The 17,621-nt window shown below is 44.9% G+C and overlaps 1 pseudogene; it reads left to right on the top strand.

Annotated features, from left to right (window-relative positions):
* The first annotated feature begins 6,850 nt into the window (after positions 1-6,850).
* LOC101717419 (myb-related protein B pseudogene) lies at positions 6,851-9,201 on the top strand (annotated as a pseudogene).
* The last annotated feature ends 8,420 nt before the right edge of the window (positions 9,202-17,621 follow it).

Raw genomic sequence — 17,621 nt, 5'->3', positions numbered from 1 at the left:
CCACTGTGTTACCTGGTAATCACTAATTTTGTTACTTAGTAGTTGTTAGACCCAGCGAGAAAGAACCAACCAGAGACTGATATTAAATCCACACAAGAGTTTATCACCAGCTGGGACCTGAGCCGAGCATCAGACTCGAGCCCCGACTGGGGGGAGACAAACATGCTTTATACACCTTGGAGGCCAGCAGTTTTTAGGCCTCCCTATGGGGTAGAACTAGCAAAGCAAGTGAAAGGTACAGGAGTGGAATGTCCTTCTGTTAGAACATTTGTAAAACAATAGTTGATTGTTATTTCTAAAGGGACTTTCTAAGGGGAAGAGGTTTCTAAGCTTCCTCCTTCTGAGTTCATCTAAAGGACAGGCAGATGAGTCAAGCAGCAATATGGAGTCTGTCTTGCTAACTAGGGTCCTTCATTCCCCACTGGTTCTTGTAACTTAATCAAATCTTTGATTCCTGTATTTACTCTTCAGATTTTTTTAAACGTCTTTTAAAATCTCATAATTTTGTCTCAACACCATCAGTTTAACTGCATCAACCCTCTGTCTAACATATTTAGTCAGAGCATTGATAATACAAGGTCCCAGGAGCAAAAGCAGAAGTAAGGTAACTAGGGGGCCTGCTACAGCAGAAACTAGGGTAGTTAACCATGGGGACCAGTCATATCGATTTTGAAACCAATTTTGATCCTTTTGTTGAGCATATTTAGTCTTTAAACTTTTCCTGACCATAGTTAGGGTATCTCTAATGACACTAGACTGATTAGCATAGACTCAACAGGTTTTTCCTAGGGCTACACATAACCCTCCTTGTTTTATGAATAGGAGGTCAAGTCCCCTTCGATTTTGCAGGACCATCTCAGCTAGGGAATCAACCTGGTTTTCTAATCTGGAGATCAAGTCTTCCAGGGGACCCAAATCTCTGGCTACTTGGTGGCTTAGGGCTTTAAAATTTGTGTCCTGAAGGATCAGGGAGGAAGTTCCAATAGCCGCTGACTCGGCTATTCCTAATCCCACCAGAATGGGCACTAAAATGGGGGCAGCCCACTTACTCCTATAGTGTTCAGTGGTTAATCCCAGATGTTTGCGGCCCTCTTTTGCATTATAATACAAGACTTGTGGAAAAACATACAAGGTGACACAAAATAAAGTGGCAGATTGGGTAGCCAAGACTGATTTAGGAATGTATTTAGTCAAGCCCTCAGGGCAAGCAAACCAAGCATATCAGGACCAGGTCTCCTGGCTTGAAATTGTGGGGCTGGAACATCGCAAAGGCTTTTTCTGGAGCCTGTTGTATTATAGCCTGGATCTCACTCTGAAGAATCTGTAAGGCTTGAAGAGACTGAAGTAAGGAGACACAAGAACTCTCTGTTATCTGTTTAAGGATTAACTTAGGGAGGAGTGGCAGTGGCCTCCCATACAAGATTTCAAAAGGGCTAAACTTGTCAACATATGGGGTACATCTAACTCTTAACAAGGCTAGAGGAAGCAGATCAGGCCACCTACCACCAGTTTCTAGAACATATTTAGTCAGGGTTTCTTTCAGGGTCCTATCCATCCTTTCCACTTGCCCTGAACTTTGTGGGCGATAGGCACAGTGTAACTTCCAATCGATATGTAGTGCCCTTGCCAACAATTTGGATATCTGTGCCGTGAAGGCAGGCCCATTGTTGGAACCCAGGTAATGAGGGATGCCAAATCGGGGAGCTATCTCCTAGAGCAAAACCTTAGTTACTATGTTGGCTGATTCTCCACGAGTGGGGAAAGCTTCTACCCAACCTGAGTAGGTGTCAGCCAATACCAGTAAATATTTGAACCTATTGCTGGATTTTATTTCAGTGAAATCAAGTTCCCAATGTTCCCCTGGCTCTCTTCCCTGTAGTCAATTATCTTCACTCCTTGGTCTCATCTTGGAGTTTACCTGTGCACACACCTGACACCTGGAACTGATGTCCTGGACCATAGAGGTCAGTCCTGGGATTGAAAACTTAGAGCTCATTAGTCTTTTTAACTTTGATTCTCCCAGGTGAGTTAAGTGATGTAACTGATGAACAAGTTGTTACCCCAGGGCTCGGGGGAGACAAATTCATTCTTTTGTCCCTTTCCACCAGCCTGAGTCCAGTTTTGTACCCACTCACTTTTGGTTTTCCTCTTCCTCTTCCAGGGCATATGTGGGTCTTTCTGGCAGGTAGCCAAAGGGCCGGATGGGCAGAATGTCTATTGGCCCCACTGGTTCTCTGGCCACTCATCAGGCTGCATCATCGGCCTCTCGGTTACTGCAGGCCTCGAAGCTGTCTCCTTTTTGGTGGCTTTTGCAATGAATAATGGCCAATGCCCTGGATTCCCAAATTGCCTCTAATAAGGCCAAAATTTCCTTTTCATTTTTGATAGTTTTTCCTTTTGATGTCAGTAGCCCTCTCTGCCTGTAGATGTCACCATGCACATGGGCAGTGGTGAATGCATACCAGCCGTCAGTGTAGATGTATACCAGCTGTCAGTGTAGATGTTTACAGCCTTGTCTTGACCTAACCTTAGGGCTTGAGTTAAGGCTATTAGTTCAGCCCTCTGTGTCGATGCCCCCGGGCTTAATGCCTGTGCCCAGTTTACTTGTCCTTCTGGACTGACTACGGCCACCCCTGCATACCTGACTCCATCTTCCACAAAACTACTACCATCAGTGAAGAAGGTCTCATCTGGGTGTTGCAAGGGAATGTCAGTCAGGTCTAGGCGATTGGTGGTAAAACTTGTCAGAGTGTCCAGACAGTCATGGAGGGGTGTGTGTGGGTCAGAGTCCAGGAGTAAGGTGGCTGGATTAAGGGCAATTTCTCAGGCGAATTTGATGTGTGGCTCATCCAGCAACAGGGCCTGGTACTGAGTCAGGTGGACGTTGGAGAGCCATCATTCTGGGGCTCCTCTCAGCAATGTCTCCACCACATGGGGTGTGGTGATGACCAGATCCTGGCCCAGGCTGAGCTTATCTGCCTCCTTGACCAGGAGGGTGGTGGCTGCAACTGCCCTCAAACAGGTAGGCCATCCACTTGCCACAAGATCAAGTCTTTTAGACAGCAGGCCATAGGTCTGTTCCAAGGCCCTAATGCCTGGGCTAGCACTCCTTTGGCTATGCTCCCTCGTTCAGCCACAAACAACCTAAAGGGCTTGGTGACATCAGGTAGGGCCAGGGCCAGTGCTGACACCAAGACTTTCTTTAAAGCCAAAAATGTGGCTTCCTCCTTTTCTGTCTGGAGGGACTGTCTCTTGTTCCTGGAGTGCAGCAATAGTGACTTTCCCCAGTTTTTTGGCTAGGACTTTCTCGGGGGCATCACAGTTATCATAAACGTTTTAAGCTATGTTCAGGACTTCAGTTCTATTTTTTCTCTCAAATCCCTCCAATTTCTGTAATTTCTTTTTAATGTCTGGGGCTGACTGGGAAACAAAGGTGAAATCTAAAGCTGTTGCATTTTTGAGAGCTGCTGGGTCAACAGGAGTGAAAACTCTATAGGCTTCCAAGAGTCTGTCTAAAAACACAGCTGGAGACTCCATTTTTGCCTGGTGAACCTCACTTACCTTACTCAAATTAGTGGGCTTTTGGGCAGCTGCCCAGAGTCCTCCTAATAAGTGCTGGCAATAGGTCCCCAACCTCCTCCTACCATGATCATCATTGGGGTCCCATTTGGGGCACCATGATGGAAACACAGCCTCAGCCCTGGCCAAATACCCCGGGGTTCCAGGAGTGATGCCGGGGTTTGGCCCCAGGGCCTCTTTGACTGCCTGTTGATAAATGTGGTCCTGCTCCTCAGTCATGAACAGGATCTGTAAAAGCTGCTGGCAATCATCCCAAGTTGGCTGATGGGTATAAAAAACAGACTCAAGAAGAGAGATTAATGCCTGAGGTTTTTCAGAGAAGGGGGGATTTTGATGTTTCCAATTGTAAAGATCACTAGTTGTAAAAGGGACATAAATCAATCCTCCCCCGGGCTCTGTCTGTTTTAAAGGAAAAAGGGAGTAAGAAGATGGGGCTGATGGACCATAGTCCTGTCCCAATTGAGTATGGGGAGGTGAGTGGATCTGGTCTGAGGAGGAATCCGGAACTGGGGGGCCTCCGGTGGGAGATTCAGGGACCCTACCCCAGGTGCTGATTCCACCCAAGTGATAAGGGGGAGGTAGGTGCAAATCATCCTCAGGGTCAGACTGGAGAACACCTTTACTGGTTGACACAACCATCAGAGAGGGACTCTTTTCCAGTATGTTTTGAGCTTCCCTTCTCCTCCAATTCAGGGTTGCCAAAGGTTGATCGGGACCTGTACATTGTATAAAATATTTAGGGGGATCTTCCAACATATCAATCCAGATGTTGATATATGGGAATTGATCCAGATGCCGTGGGGCCCTGACTCCCGTGACCACATTCCAAACCTTGTGAGCAATGTGCATAGAATAAGTTCCCACTGGGGGCCAACTGACTCTGAAACTGGGTCATTCTAATTGACATAGGGTTTGTAATTTGCCTTTAGAAAATTTCATGCCATATTTATCTTCCCTGTCTGTGGAATAAATTTTTTGAAGTTATTTAAAACACAATCAAGTGGAGTTCCTTCTGTGGACTGTAAGGAACCCATAATTTTAGCCTGTGAAAATGTAAAAGGCACACAGAGCAAGCAGGCAGACAACAATAAACAGACAAAGACAAACTTTGGCCAAGTAAAACCTCTGGGGCCAAATGGATACGGACCCCAACCCAGGAAGTCGCCCTCTGATGACTCCAACCCAGTGAGTCTGCTTGCTGTTGTGAAGAGACTCTAGATAGAGGAATCTGTGCCACATCCAGCTTCCTCCTATCTACCCACAGTGCACTAAGAATCATTCGATTCTTACCTCTAGAGGCTTTCCCAATAAACTCCTGTGGGTCGGTTGATCGGCAATAGGGCCTGACTGGGACCAGCCTACCCGGAGCCCCGGAATACCATCAGGGTAGCCTCTCCTTCTGCAGATCGATGTCCAGAGGGGCCAAACACTGCCGATGTCTGATTCTGGTCTCTCCTAAAAAGAAACAATGGCTCCAAGATAATAAACTCCAGAGCAGCTGGCTGGGGCCTCCAAGAATGTTAGACCCAGCAAGAAAGAACCAACCAGAGACGGATATTAAATCCACACAGGAGTTTATTACTGGCCAGGACCCGAGCCTAGCATCGAACTCGAGCCCCGACTGGGGGGAGACAAACATGTTTTATACACCTTGGAGGCCAGCAGTTTTTAGGCCCCCTATGGGGTAGAACTAGCAAAGCAAGCGAAAGGTACAGAAGGGGAACATCCTGCCATTAGAACATTTGTAAAGCAATAGTTGATTAATTGTTATTTCTAAAAGGACTTTCTAAGGGGAGGAGGTTTCTAAGCTTCCTCCTTCTGAGTTCATCTAAAGGACCGGCAGGTGGGTCAAGCAGCAATATGGAGTCTGTCTTGCTAACTAGGGTCTTTCAGTAGGCATGATATAGAAGAAGTTATAACATAATAAAGGAAATGCCATGATTAAAGGCTACTGTGATATTTTAAATTGCAAAGGGAATGTTTTTAATGTTATAGTCTGATGGTTTAGTAATCATCCAAAGGTCTGGAAAAAATTCTCACCTATATGCTGCATTCAGAAAACACAATTTCAAGTATATCAAGATTGTAAGTAAGCAGTGGAAAAATATATACAGTACCACAGGAATTTTATACAAAGGAAAGCTGATGTACTTTAACATTGAAAGTGTTTATAGAGATACAACATAAGAATATATCATAATGCAAAGGATCAATCTAACAGGAAGGTATGTATTTTCATTACTTTTTTCATTTCTGAGACAAAATATCCAACATCCAAAGTTAAGAGATGAAAGGGTTTTTAGCTCTCAGTTTGTAAAGGTTTCAGTTCATAGTTGGCTGGCTGTTAGGCAGGGTGGCAAGGCAGATAGATATCATAGAGGAGAAACAGTTTATGGTAAAGTAGGGCAAGCAAAAGTCAGCAAGCAACAAGCAAGGAACCAACTACAAGTAACTAGCAGCAACCCTCTTTCTGTTCATTATATTGTATCCACACCCTTAATCCTAGAACCCTTAATCCTGGAATTGCATCATAAACCAGTCACACACTCTAGATCTAGCCACCTTTGAAAAAGCCCCATCTGTGACCACACGAGGCTTTGAGAGGACATCTAGACACAAGCTATAACATTCTGGCCCTGGACTCCCAAAGACACGCACATCTCTATGCAAAACACATTTTGTTCATCTCTAAGAGTTCCCAAAGTCTAAACAGTTTTAGCATTGCTGAAAAGTCCACATCTAAAGTCTTCTCTGAGATTCAAAACAAATTCTTAGATCCATGCCTGTGTACAAATAAAAACAAAGTTAAGCATGTCTAACATTTTCTCTAATAGTATGCTTTGATGTCCTGCATTTTACTTCTGGTATAATTTTTACAGGTTTTTGCTTTGTGCATCTTACAGGAAACTGTGTCTTACAGAAAACTTGGTGAATCATACAAAAAAAATCTTGTGGTTAAATTGGATTATTTTAGTTTAGTATCCACTTTGATTGCTAGAAAGCAACAAAAACATCTATACTTTAACCCCACTCCTAATACACACAATTTAAATTTTTTAATGTTGGGGAGATAGGAAAGTGTTTCTGTGCATGCCGGTCACTGCACTTCCTGCAAGTGGGCAACGGGACCTGCAGACGCACTGAGGCCCGGGAGCGCGGTGCAGGGCACAGGGCCAGAATGACTGGAGTGGTCTGTGTCCTGACCCTGGCCCGGCTCCCACTCCGGGCTCGGCCGGTGGTCAGGTGAGCACAGCACTGGCAGGGCTGGGGGATGTCTCGGCAGATGCACAGTGAGGAGCTGGATGAGCTGCACTACCAGGACACTGACTCAGAAGTGCTGGAGCAGAGGGATAGCAAGTGTAAGGTCAAATGGACCCACGAGGAGGATGAGCAGCTGAGGGCCTTAGTGAAGCAGTTTGGATAGCAAGAATGGAAGTTCCTGGCCAGCCATTTTCCTAACCGCACAGACCAGCAATGACAGTACCCATGGCTGAGGGTTTTGCATCCAGACCTTGTCAAGGGTCCACAGACCAAAGAGGAAGACCAGAAGGTCATTGAGCTGGTCAAGAAGTATGGTACGAAGCAGTGAACACTGATTGCCAAGCGCCTGAAGGGCCAGCTGGGGAAGCAGTGCCGTGAGCACTGGCACAACCACCTCAATCCTGAGGTGAAGTCATGCTGGACTGAGAAGGAGGACCGGATCATTTTCAAGGCCCACAAAGTGCTGGGGAACCACTGGGCTGAGATCGCCAAGTTGCTGCCTGGGAGGACGGACAATGCGGTGAAGAACCACTGGAACTCCACCAGCAAAAGGAAGGTGGACACAGGAGGCTTCCTGAGCGAGTCCAAAGACTGCAAGCCCCCTGTGTACTTGCTGCTGGAGCTGGAGGACCAGGACGGCCACCAGGGGGCCCAGCTTGCAGACGGCCAGGGAGGTCTTGTGACCGGCTGGCCCCCAGCACCCCTTGCCATGAAGGAAGAGGAGGATAGTGAGGAGGAAGCTTCTGTAGCCACTACTGCTAAGGAGCAGGAGCCTGTCCCCTCAGAGCTGGATGCAGTGCACACACCAGAGCCCTTGGAATTCCCCAAGCAGGAGGACCAGGAAGGCTCCTCACCAGAAATCAGCCTGCCTTACAAGTGGGTGGTAGAGGCAGCAAACCTCCTTATCCCTGCTGTGGGCACCAGTTTCTCTGAAGCCCTGGACTTGATTGAGTCAGACCCAGATGCGTGGTGTGACCTGAGTAAGTCTGACCTTCCTGAGGAACTTTCTGCAGAGGGCAGCATTCCCAGCAGCCCCGTGCAGCCCCAGGCATCGAAGCAGCACCAGCAGCAGCAGGCAGTGCCACCCCACCAGCCCACTGCATCGGGTCCTAGTGTGACCGAGTACCACCTGGATGGCCACACCATCTTGGACCTGAGCCGCAGCAGCTGGGGCAAGCTCATCCCCATCTCCCCAGCACTGAGGTCGGGAGCTCGGGCATTGGCACACCACCCTTGGTGCTCAAGCGGCAGAAGAAGTGGCATGTGGCCCTGTCCCTTGTCACAGAGAACAGTGCCAGCCTGTCCTTTCTGGACTCTTGCAATAGCCTCACCCCCAAGAGCACCCCCATCAAGACCCTGCCATTCTCACCCTCACAGTTTCTGAACTTCTGGAACAAACAGGACACCCTGGAGCTGGAGAGCCCCTTGCTGACATCCACTCCAGGGTGCAGCCAAAAGGTGGTGGTCACCACACCCCTGCACCGGGATAAGATGCCCCTGCACCAGAAGCACACTGTGTTTGTAACCCCGGATCAGAAGTACTCCGTGGACAACACTGCCCACACACCAACACCATTCAAGAATGCCCTGGAGAAGTATGAGCTGCTGAAGCCCCTGCTCCAGACCTCGCACCTGGAGGAGGACTTGAAGGAAGTTCTGCAATCCGAGGCCAGCATCGAGCTCATTGTTGAGGATGATGGGAGGCCTGAGAAGCAGACAAGGAAGACTGGGCTTTGGCAGAGCCCCATCAAGAAAGTCCGGAAGTCTCTGGCTCTTGACATTGTGGATGAGGACGTGAAGCTGATGATGTCCACACTGCCCAAGTCTCTTTCCTTGCTGACAAATGTCCCATCCAACTCCTCTGGCCTCACCCTGCCAAGTATCAAGGAGGACAACAGCCTGCTCAACCAAGGCTTCCTGCAGGCCAAGCCCAAGAAGGTTGTGGTAGCCCAGAAGCCCCAGAGCCACTTTCTGGTGCCTGCCCCAATGACCAGTGCCTGGAAGATGGCGGCCTGTGGGGGCACCAAGGACCAGCTCTTCATGCAGGAAAAATCCCGGAAGCTGCTGGGCCATCTAAAGCCCAGGCACATGTCTCGGACCCTCATTCTGTCCTGAGGGGCTTGGAGGAGGGCACACATCATTCTTATGTTTACAGGGACTGGAGGTGCAGGGGTGGGGTCTGAATTTAGAGTCATACTTGGGTGACCACCTGCAGGGAACCTTCCGCCACCGCCACCGGGCCCTCCTCAGTCTGCTCAGGAGGCACAGGAGGGTTAACACCGTCCTGTCACCAAGTCTAGCTGCAGGCAGCTGCTGGTGCTAACAAAACAAAGCCCCATTCCTACGCCTGCCTGTCCTTCCCCAGTGCCACAGGGAGCCCCATTAACTTCTCCCAAGCTCTGGGCAGGGTTGGCCTCATTTCAGACCCCTGCTTAGGGCAGGGACATGGCTGGGGTGCTTCTTGCCTCAGCCTATCAGCATATTCTCTTGAATAATAAATTGCCTTTCTCCTTGTAAAAAATAAAAATAAAAAATAAATTTTTAATGTCACTATATTTTCATACTGTTTATCATTTAACAAATTATCATAGTTATTACTTATATTTTGTCATCACTCTGCCTTCTAAGAATATAAATTAGGGGCCAGGGATTTAGCTCAGTGGTTTTGCTGCTTGCTGTGCAAGCACAAGGACCCCAGTTCAATCCCTGGTACCAAAAAAAAAATGTACTAACAGAAATATAATGCAAGCTGCATATGCAATTTTAAATTTACATAAAACAGGTAAAAAATAAAAGAATATAAATTAACATACATACACCCTCAATGTTCAGAGGATTCTGAATTTGACTAATTGTTTTGCCAGATACAGAAATCTTGGTTGGTAGTTCTTTACTTCAGTCCTTTAAATATATTGTCCTACATTCTTCTAGCCTGCAGTGTTTCAGGAAATCTAAAGAAAGTCATACTGGTGTGTTTTTTTTTAATTTGATTTTTCTTATCTCTTGCTCCTTTCATTATTCTTTCTTTGTCTTGGATTTTTAATCATTTCATTGATGTGCCTTGAGGAATTCCTCTTTGGATTGAATTTGGTGACCTCTGAGCTTCTCATCCTTGGATATTATTATATTTCCCTAGATTTGGGACATTTTCAGCCACCACTCTCTTAAATATGCTTGCTAGGCCTTTTTCTCTTTCCTCTCTTCTAGATCCTTAAGAACAGTTTGTTTGATTATGCCCCACAATTCCTGTAGGCCTTCTTGATTTTTTTTATTCTTTTTCCTTCTGTGATTGAGTAATTTTATATATCCTGCCTTCAACTTCACTGATTCTTTCCTCTGCTTGATCAAATATGCTTTTAAAATTTCTATTGCATTTTTGTATTCAGTTATTGTATTTTTTATTTCTAGGATTTCTTGCTGTTTTTCTCTATTTCTTACTCATAGTTTTCTGAATTATTTTAAAATTCCATCCATATTTTCTTGTAATTCTAATAATTTCTTATAATGTCTTGGTACATTACTGATTTGGTTGGTTTCCTTCTGCGGTATCATGTTTCCCTAGATTTTCCAAATCCTCCTGTTTTTACACTGATTCCTGAACATTTGAAGGCTTTGACTATCTCATAGCTTCTCATTTTGCAGAGTTTCTCAAACTTTGAGCTCATACCCAGGCTTGATACTGGGAAGAATTTTTAAGCTCTAGTTAATGCAAGTTCTATTTATGGATGTCTATCAAACTAGAAATTAACACTTTAAAATGTTTACTAGTTCATTAAAATAATAATATACCTAGGTAAATATAAATAACATGTTGTTCTTCAAAAACTATATTTGCTCTTTAAAATTTCCTAAGAAGAGTGGCATGGTTTCACATTTTTCAAATCCCTCTCATGTGTATCTTAAATAGACACCCAGAGTCTGATATCTGCTTTGCGTTCAAGCAGTTATGATACTATATGTTATGCAGTTTCTAGAAAACTCTGCAATACACTTGTGAGACAATGGGTGTGGAAAAGTTATATGCTCTCATTACTATAAAAATAGTTTTTTCATAGATTTTTCAAAGGGTCCCAGGGCTCCCTAAATGTATCCAGACCTCATTTGAAAAAATATCGCTTTTCTTTTTAAGTTTGTATTAGTGTGAATACAGGACTAAAAAAGGAGAAGTAATAGTTTCACTATATCATGTTTTGATCAAATCACATAAAGAATATTTTTTCAATAGTATTTAGCTCATTTTTAAATGTAAATGATAAGATCTACATGATATATGGCAAAATATACACAATATTTACCGTTTGTCTTTGTTTTGTGTCACTATAACAAAATACCTGAAATAGAGTATAATAAAAGGAGGTTTTGAATCCCTGGAGACTAGATCAGGTAGTCACATATGGTGCATTGTACCTTGGTGAATGGCATGAAGTGGAAGACAGAGGATTCAGGGAAAGAGAAGAGGCAAGAGACCAGGGAGGGACAGGGTTCCCTCTTTTGTAACTACCCACTCTTGAGGGATCTACAGTAACATGCCAGTTCACGAACGCTTCTGTTTGCAAACAAAAGCATTCAGCATTTTTTCCCCCAAACTCTGCATCAGGTGACAAACACAACCACATCATTTTCCCCACACAAACACAAATGCAGCCATCTTCCCCCAAATCATAAAACACATTAAGTTCATAAAGTGAGGCACCACTGTAATCCACTTCATGAGATAAAGATTAATCCATTCATAAGGGTAATCATGACCCAATCATTTGCCACAAGGGCCTTTAAGTCCTCACCACCTTTCAGTACCATTACATTGGGGACCAAGTTTCAAGAACATGAATCTTTGGTGTCAAATCTTATCACCATCTTAACTATTCTTAACCAGTATGTGTAATCTGGCAGCATCATATACATTCATATTGTGCAACTGTCACCACCATCCAGAACTATTTTCATTTTCCCAAGCTGAAACTCTGCTCCTATTAAAAAATCATTTCCTATCCTCCTGTCTTAGTCACTTTCTTGCTGCTGAAACACAACACCTGTACCATGTTTAAAGGAGGAGAGGTTTATTTTGCCTCATAGTTTCAGAAGTTTCAGTCCATGGCCAGCAGGCTTGGGCAGAAACAGCAAGATGGAAGGGCATAGCAGAGGCAAGCTGCTCACAGAAAGCAGATAGAGAAGGGAGGAGTGGGAACAGGAATACACCTTTCCTGGTTGCACCCCTCAGGGACCGCCTCTTCTGACCAAGCCTCCTCTCCTTACAGCATGTCAGTTATAAACCCATCATTGGACCAATCCAACAATGCGTAGGGTGCCTCCATGATCCAGTCACTTTCCAAAAGCCTGACCTCAGAGGACATGAGAGTACTGAGGGTCATTCTTGATCTAAACCAAAACACTTCCGTGTTCTCTGCTTTTGGCAACCACCATTCTACAGTCTACATTCTGTCTTTATGAATTTGACTATTCTAAGTGTCTCATATAAATTGGATCATACAGCATTTGTCTTTCTGTGACTAGCCTACTTCATTTTACATAATATTTTCAAAGTTCATCCATGGAGCAAATGTTAGAAGTGTTCCTTTTTAAGGTTGTATAATATTCCATTCAATGGACATATCATATTTTGTTTATACATTCATCCGTTGATGGGACTTGGGTTTCAATTACTGCTGTCTTTTTTTTTTTGAGTGTCAATATTATAGGCCAAGTGATTCTGACCATCACAACTTTGTGGAATTTTTTTTTCACCTGACCAAGCAGCCTATGAAAGGCACATGATGAAAGCCAGGCATGTGACTAAGGCAAGAAATCGAACTTGGCTTGTTTGACTCCAAAGCCCATTTGCCTTCTACCAACCCATTCTGGCAGGGAGTGTGGACTTTATTCTGTGTGCTGTGGGATCAAAGCAGAGAGCTGAAAAACACAGCAGGATAAGTTCAAAGTCCTAATTGAAAAAGTGACCTCAAAAGAGAGATGCCTACTAATTGCAGTCCTAGTAAGGATGAGATGTTGTTTCAAAGATTGTCACAATCCTTCTGGAAAAAACAGTGCCTCCATTGTTCTGTTGTAGCAGCTGCATTTTATGTGCATTAAGAATTTGCAGATGGTTTTGATGGTTTTGTTCTTAACCACAAAGCCACCTAACAGAGAAATGTTAGACATCCAAATTAGTTTTGTGTTCCTGCCTCCCAGAAACAGATCTGGGCTCAACCCAGCAGTTGGGCCTGGTCATGATAGGTGTAGGGCTAGGCTGAGGGGGCATCACTCACAGGGCTTCCTGCCAGGGCACGAAGCCACTTCTTTTCACTAGCCCTCAGTCTCCTTGTGTGGCTTCCTTGGATAGTTTTCAAAAAGGAAATAGCTCAATCTTAAGCCTAATTCAGGTGAGTAAGTCAAACTGATCACCTGTAGAGAGGCTCAGAGCTCCTCCTTCCTACCTCTCTTTTTCCATCCAGATCCTCAGGGTGCCCCCTTCTGGCCTGGAAGAGTCCTTCGTGTCTCCTGCTAGACTCAAGGCTACTGAGTCTCATCCAAGAACAAAACCTCCCTCCCTGCCACTGTGGCCCCCAACCCATTTTGTGCATGTGTTTGCTGAGCCCTAAGGGTCCAGTCTTAGATAAACTGAGACACGGACTCTGCATGCTCCCTGTGAATCCATAGCTGACATACTTTCTGTCTTACCTGCAAATTTGCAAGTCTGGTACAAACCAAAAAAGGATGTTTTATTCCCTTCTCAGAGGTGGAAAAGCAAACTTTCCATGTGTGTAGTCAAAAAAAGAGAAGGAGGAGGCAAAGCCAAGTAAAAATGGCTGAGTAAGTTCAGCATGACCTGGTCCAGTTTTTAAGTCTTAGGATTCGAATGTCCTTGTTTAGCTTGAGGACAGCTCAGAGCTGCTGGGACCCCCAACTCAGAACATATCTGCTATTTCCCATTAGCCCTGCCCTCTTACTACCTCCCGATACTGGTTCCTCTTTGTCTCTCCTCAGCAATGCATCAAAGTGTGTGCCTTGGGGGAAGAGTAGGTGGCATGCCCGTGTGTGTGTGTGTGTGTGTGTGTGTGTGTGTGTGTGTGTGTGCGTGCAGTCATATAGCAAGCTGGAGGCAGATTTCAGGTATACTTTTAGTATTTAATCACATGCCAAACAAAGGAAAAGAGAGAAAATGTGGGAAAAGGAAATTATAGGTGCTCAGGGAGAAGGCTTTTTTTTTTGGCTGAAGGGCCAAAAGGACTAGCAAATGACTCTTTCTCTCTCACAGCTGGGAGTCTTTCTTAGTCTCTAGAATACAATAGCTCCTTCAGGCTTCAGGGACAGCCATGATTAGTTACATGGTTTATTTTTTAATAGATTTTCTATTATAAAGTAATTCATGATTGCTACTTTCAAAATAAATGAGTACTGAGAAGTAAAAAATTGAAACTTCCTGTCCCTGTGTAGAAGCTACTCATAGTTATTATCAATACTTTACTATTTTCCAGACTTCTTTTCAAATATGCTTTTAAGTACATGTGTGTGCATGAATGCAGATATATTATCTCCAATACAAATGAAATCATTTGCTTTTTCATTTAATGGATCTTGAAAAGATTTTCTATCTGTGTACATAGATTATTTCAATGCCTCCACAGTGTTCCAAAATAGAGATGGACCATGATTTGTGTAGCCAATCTTCTGTTGCCAGACATTATTTTTATTGGCTCTCACAGTCAAGGAATGCATTTTGAAAGAGAGCATCACTGTGTGCTGTCCTGTCACCAAGCCTCAACTATCTTGTTTTAATTTTTCCACCTTCTTGGAAAAAACCCTGATTATTTTATTCTCATTTTCTTAATTTGTTAGTGCTACATTTTAATGAAAAGAACCCAATGCTGGGGGAGGGGAGCTGGAAATCTGTGCTTCCACATGCACAGTTTCCATTTCGAATCCTTCTGACCTTGAGCAAGGCACCTAACACATGGCAACCTGAGAGTCTTTGCCTGTTAAATGCTGGCCCAACTTTGTGTCACCCAGTGAGGAAGAGCCAGCAGCATGAGGGGGTGACAAGGGGCACATGCATGCTTCCATCCTTTGAGAGCCTCTCAGAGCCTTGACTCCCGATCCTCTCCTGGCTGACTTGCCATGCTGCAGGGTCACAGGTACCAGTTCCCTCTTTTCTCCCTGACTTTGGTGCCTCTCTCTGTGACCAGCCACTCAGGAAGGTCAGGTTCATCTGCTCCTTGCCAAATCAAAGGATGCCATTTATTTTGGGAAAATACTTTTCCAAAATAGAACAAAGTCTTTATTGAAAACTAGCTCCAAGGAGATGGAAGGGCCTTATGTGCCTTATGTGCCTCAAATCAAACCCCATCTGCAGGTGTGTAGGGGTCTTTTATAGCAAGAAACTGAGGGGTGGGGGCACAGCACATCTGCCTGGCTTGCTATCTGGTTCCCAGCACCTGTGGCTCCTCTCTGCATCTTGGGGAAAGGACACAGGGCAGATCCTGGGGCCAGCATCTGCGTATTCTGACACCTCATCTGAGCTGAGGACGGGACTGGGTATTAGTTATGTGCCCAGTAGGAAGAAGTTTAGAGAAGCATCTGATCTGGTCTTTAAAAGAAAAAAATCTAACTTGTAAAGTTCAATTTTGCCTTGCTGATTCTATATCTATTGGAGTTTTTGACCTTGGGCTGTGTCTTCTGACTTATTTCAGAGAAGTCCACCCCCACAGATTCAGAGGAAGGTGAGTAAATGCTAAGAGGTGGACACAAAATGGGAAGCAGTTGCTAGTCCCAACCTCTGATGAGCACAATCTTCCACCTGCCTTCTGTGTCTCCTGCAGCGAACACTGAAGGGCTGCAGGAAGCTGCAATTTCTTTTAACCAGCTATCCCCTTGTCTAGCCAAGAGACAATAGATGCAGTGTCTGCTGCAGGCAGAAAGACAAAGAAGAGAAGATTAAAAGGGAGAAACTCTCCTGGGATGGTGAGGAGGGAAGATATCCCTGGAGGTCCCAGAGGGGAGCAGGCATAGGCCCTCCCACTGCTGGCAAATGAGTCCAGACACCGCTTGTTCTTCGCCGTCGTGTCCTAGCTCTCTGGTAGAGCTGAGTAGATACACTGGGAGTAAACTGGAATGGAAAGGGGGACAGGATGGAGGAAGGAAGAGACATCTGGGTGCTTGGGCTGCAGAGACCCTCCAGACCCCCACACTGTATAGCAGCACCTCTGCTATCCTGCTGCTCCTGGGGAAAGCCAGGGCCCCTCGAGCGCCTTTTCTTCCTCACTCACTCCCCTCATTCCCAAATCCAGATGCACCTTGAGGAAATCTGTTAGTGTCCTTTGGCTGCCACAATAAGTTGCCACAAACTTGGAGGCTAATCTGGCAGAAATTTGTTCTCCCATAGTTCTAGAGACCAGAAGTCTAAAGTCAAGGGGTGGACAGTGCTGGTTCCTTCAGGGAGCTCTGGGGGAGAATCCATCCTATGCCTCTCTCCCAGCCAGAAATCCTGAGCAATCTATAACTTACAGCCACATCACCCCAATTTCTGTCTGTCTTCATGTGGCCTTCCCTTCAGTGTCTCTCTTAGTAACAAATCTCCTTTCTTTTCTGAAAAGGACACCAGTCATTGTGCTTGGGTTCTGCCCTAAATCCAAAATGATATCATCTTCAGATCCTTAATTACATCTGCTAAAGCCCTATTTCCAAATTATGTCATAGGAACTGGAGTTCAAACTTGGACATATCTTTTAGGAGGGGCATAATTCAGCCCACTACATTGGAGTATAATGATTCTAGGGCCTGTCCAGCTGGGCAGACAAGACCTCTGTCTTTGTTCTGTGAGATAAAAGGTACAGCCTTATCTTCTCTAAATTAGGACTTGATAGTATCAGCTGGGCACAAAACCAGACACTCTGATCTCCACCCTTTCTGGCCTTCACCTTTATCCCATTCATGTGGTCGGTCTGATGGACTTTTATGTGGGTAGACAGGTTTACCTTTCTGCCCTCTTTGATCTTTTTCTGACCCTTTTGGCATCTGTTTGCTCTTTTAAAGATGATTTCAGGACAAAGCCCTGTCCATGCCCTGCAGGTCCCTCCAAACATTGACCTGCATCGCTGAGCTGAATGGCAGCTGCTTCTGGCAGGGGGACTGCACTCCATAAATCAGCATCATGACCAGGGATGACACACAGGTCGTGCATTCATCATAACGAAGAAGGCTGCCACTGATTCTTCGCTGTAATCGGATCTCACAAATGGGTGGGTGTTTCAATTAACAAGCCAGCATAGCTTTCATCAGAAAACATTTGACAGCAAATATTTTTTCATCCTCTCCTTCAGTTGTCCAGGATTCAGATGGAAAAACAACTCTGAATAACATGAGTTGCTGTAGGGAGTCTCAGCTTACTTGTCTGATGAGTGTTAACGAACTTTACTCCCTTTGTCATATTTTAGAGAAAATTACCTGACTGAATAGGACCAGGAAGTAATCATGAAATATCCCTCAAAGTGTTGACAGTAAGATAGGTATGTTGAAAAAAAATGTGTCCAGTTCCTGGGTGCCAATGTAATACAAAGAAATTCATTCTCATGGATGAGCAAGTCTGGGACAGGTAAAGATCTACACTCGAGCTCTTCAGTGACTGCTGAAGCAGAACATTGATTTCCTTGTTGATGAATGTTTTAAAAAATTAAGCCTCAGCAATGATAAAATAAGCTGAGTCCTTCAGAGCAGAAGAAATAATGAGCCCTGGACCTCAGTCATCAAACGGCAGTAACACAAATCAAAATAACTGATGTGTACCA

This window comes from Heterocephalus glaber, unplaced genomic scaffold, assembly GCF_053883595.1.
Source record: "Heterocephalus glaber isolate CG9 unplaced genomic scaffold, H.glaber_assembly_v1.0 deba00001460, whole genome shotgun sequence".
Classification (NCBI taxonomy): Eukaryota; Metazoa; Chordata; class Mammalia; order Rodentia; family Bathyergidae; genus Heterocephalus; species Heterocephalus glaber.
Note: the sequence above shows the minus strand (reverse complement) of the source record. Positions and strands in the feature narration are given on the sequence as shown.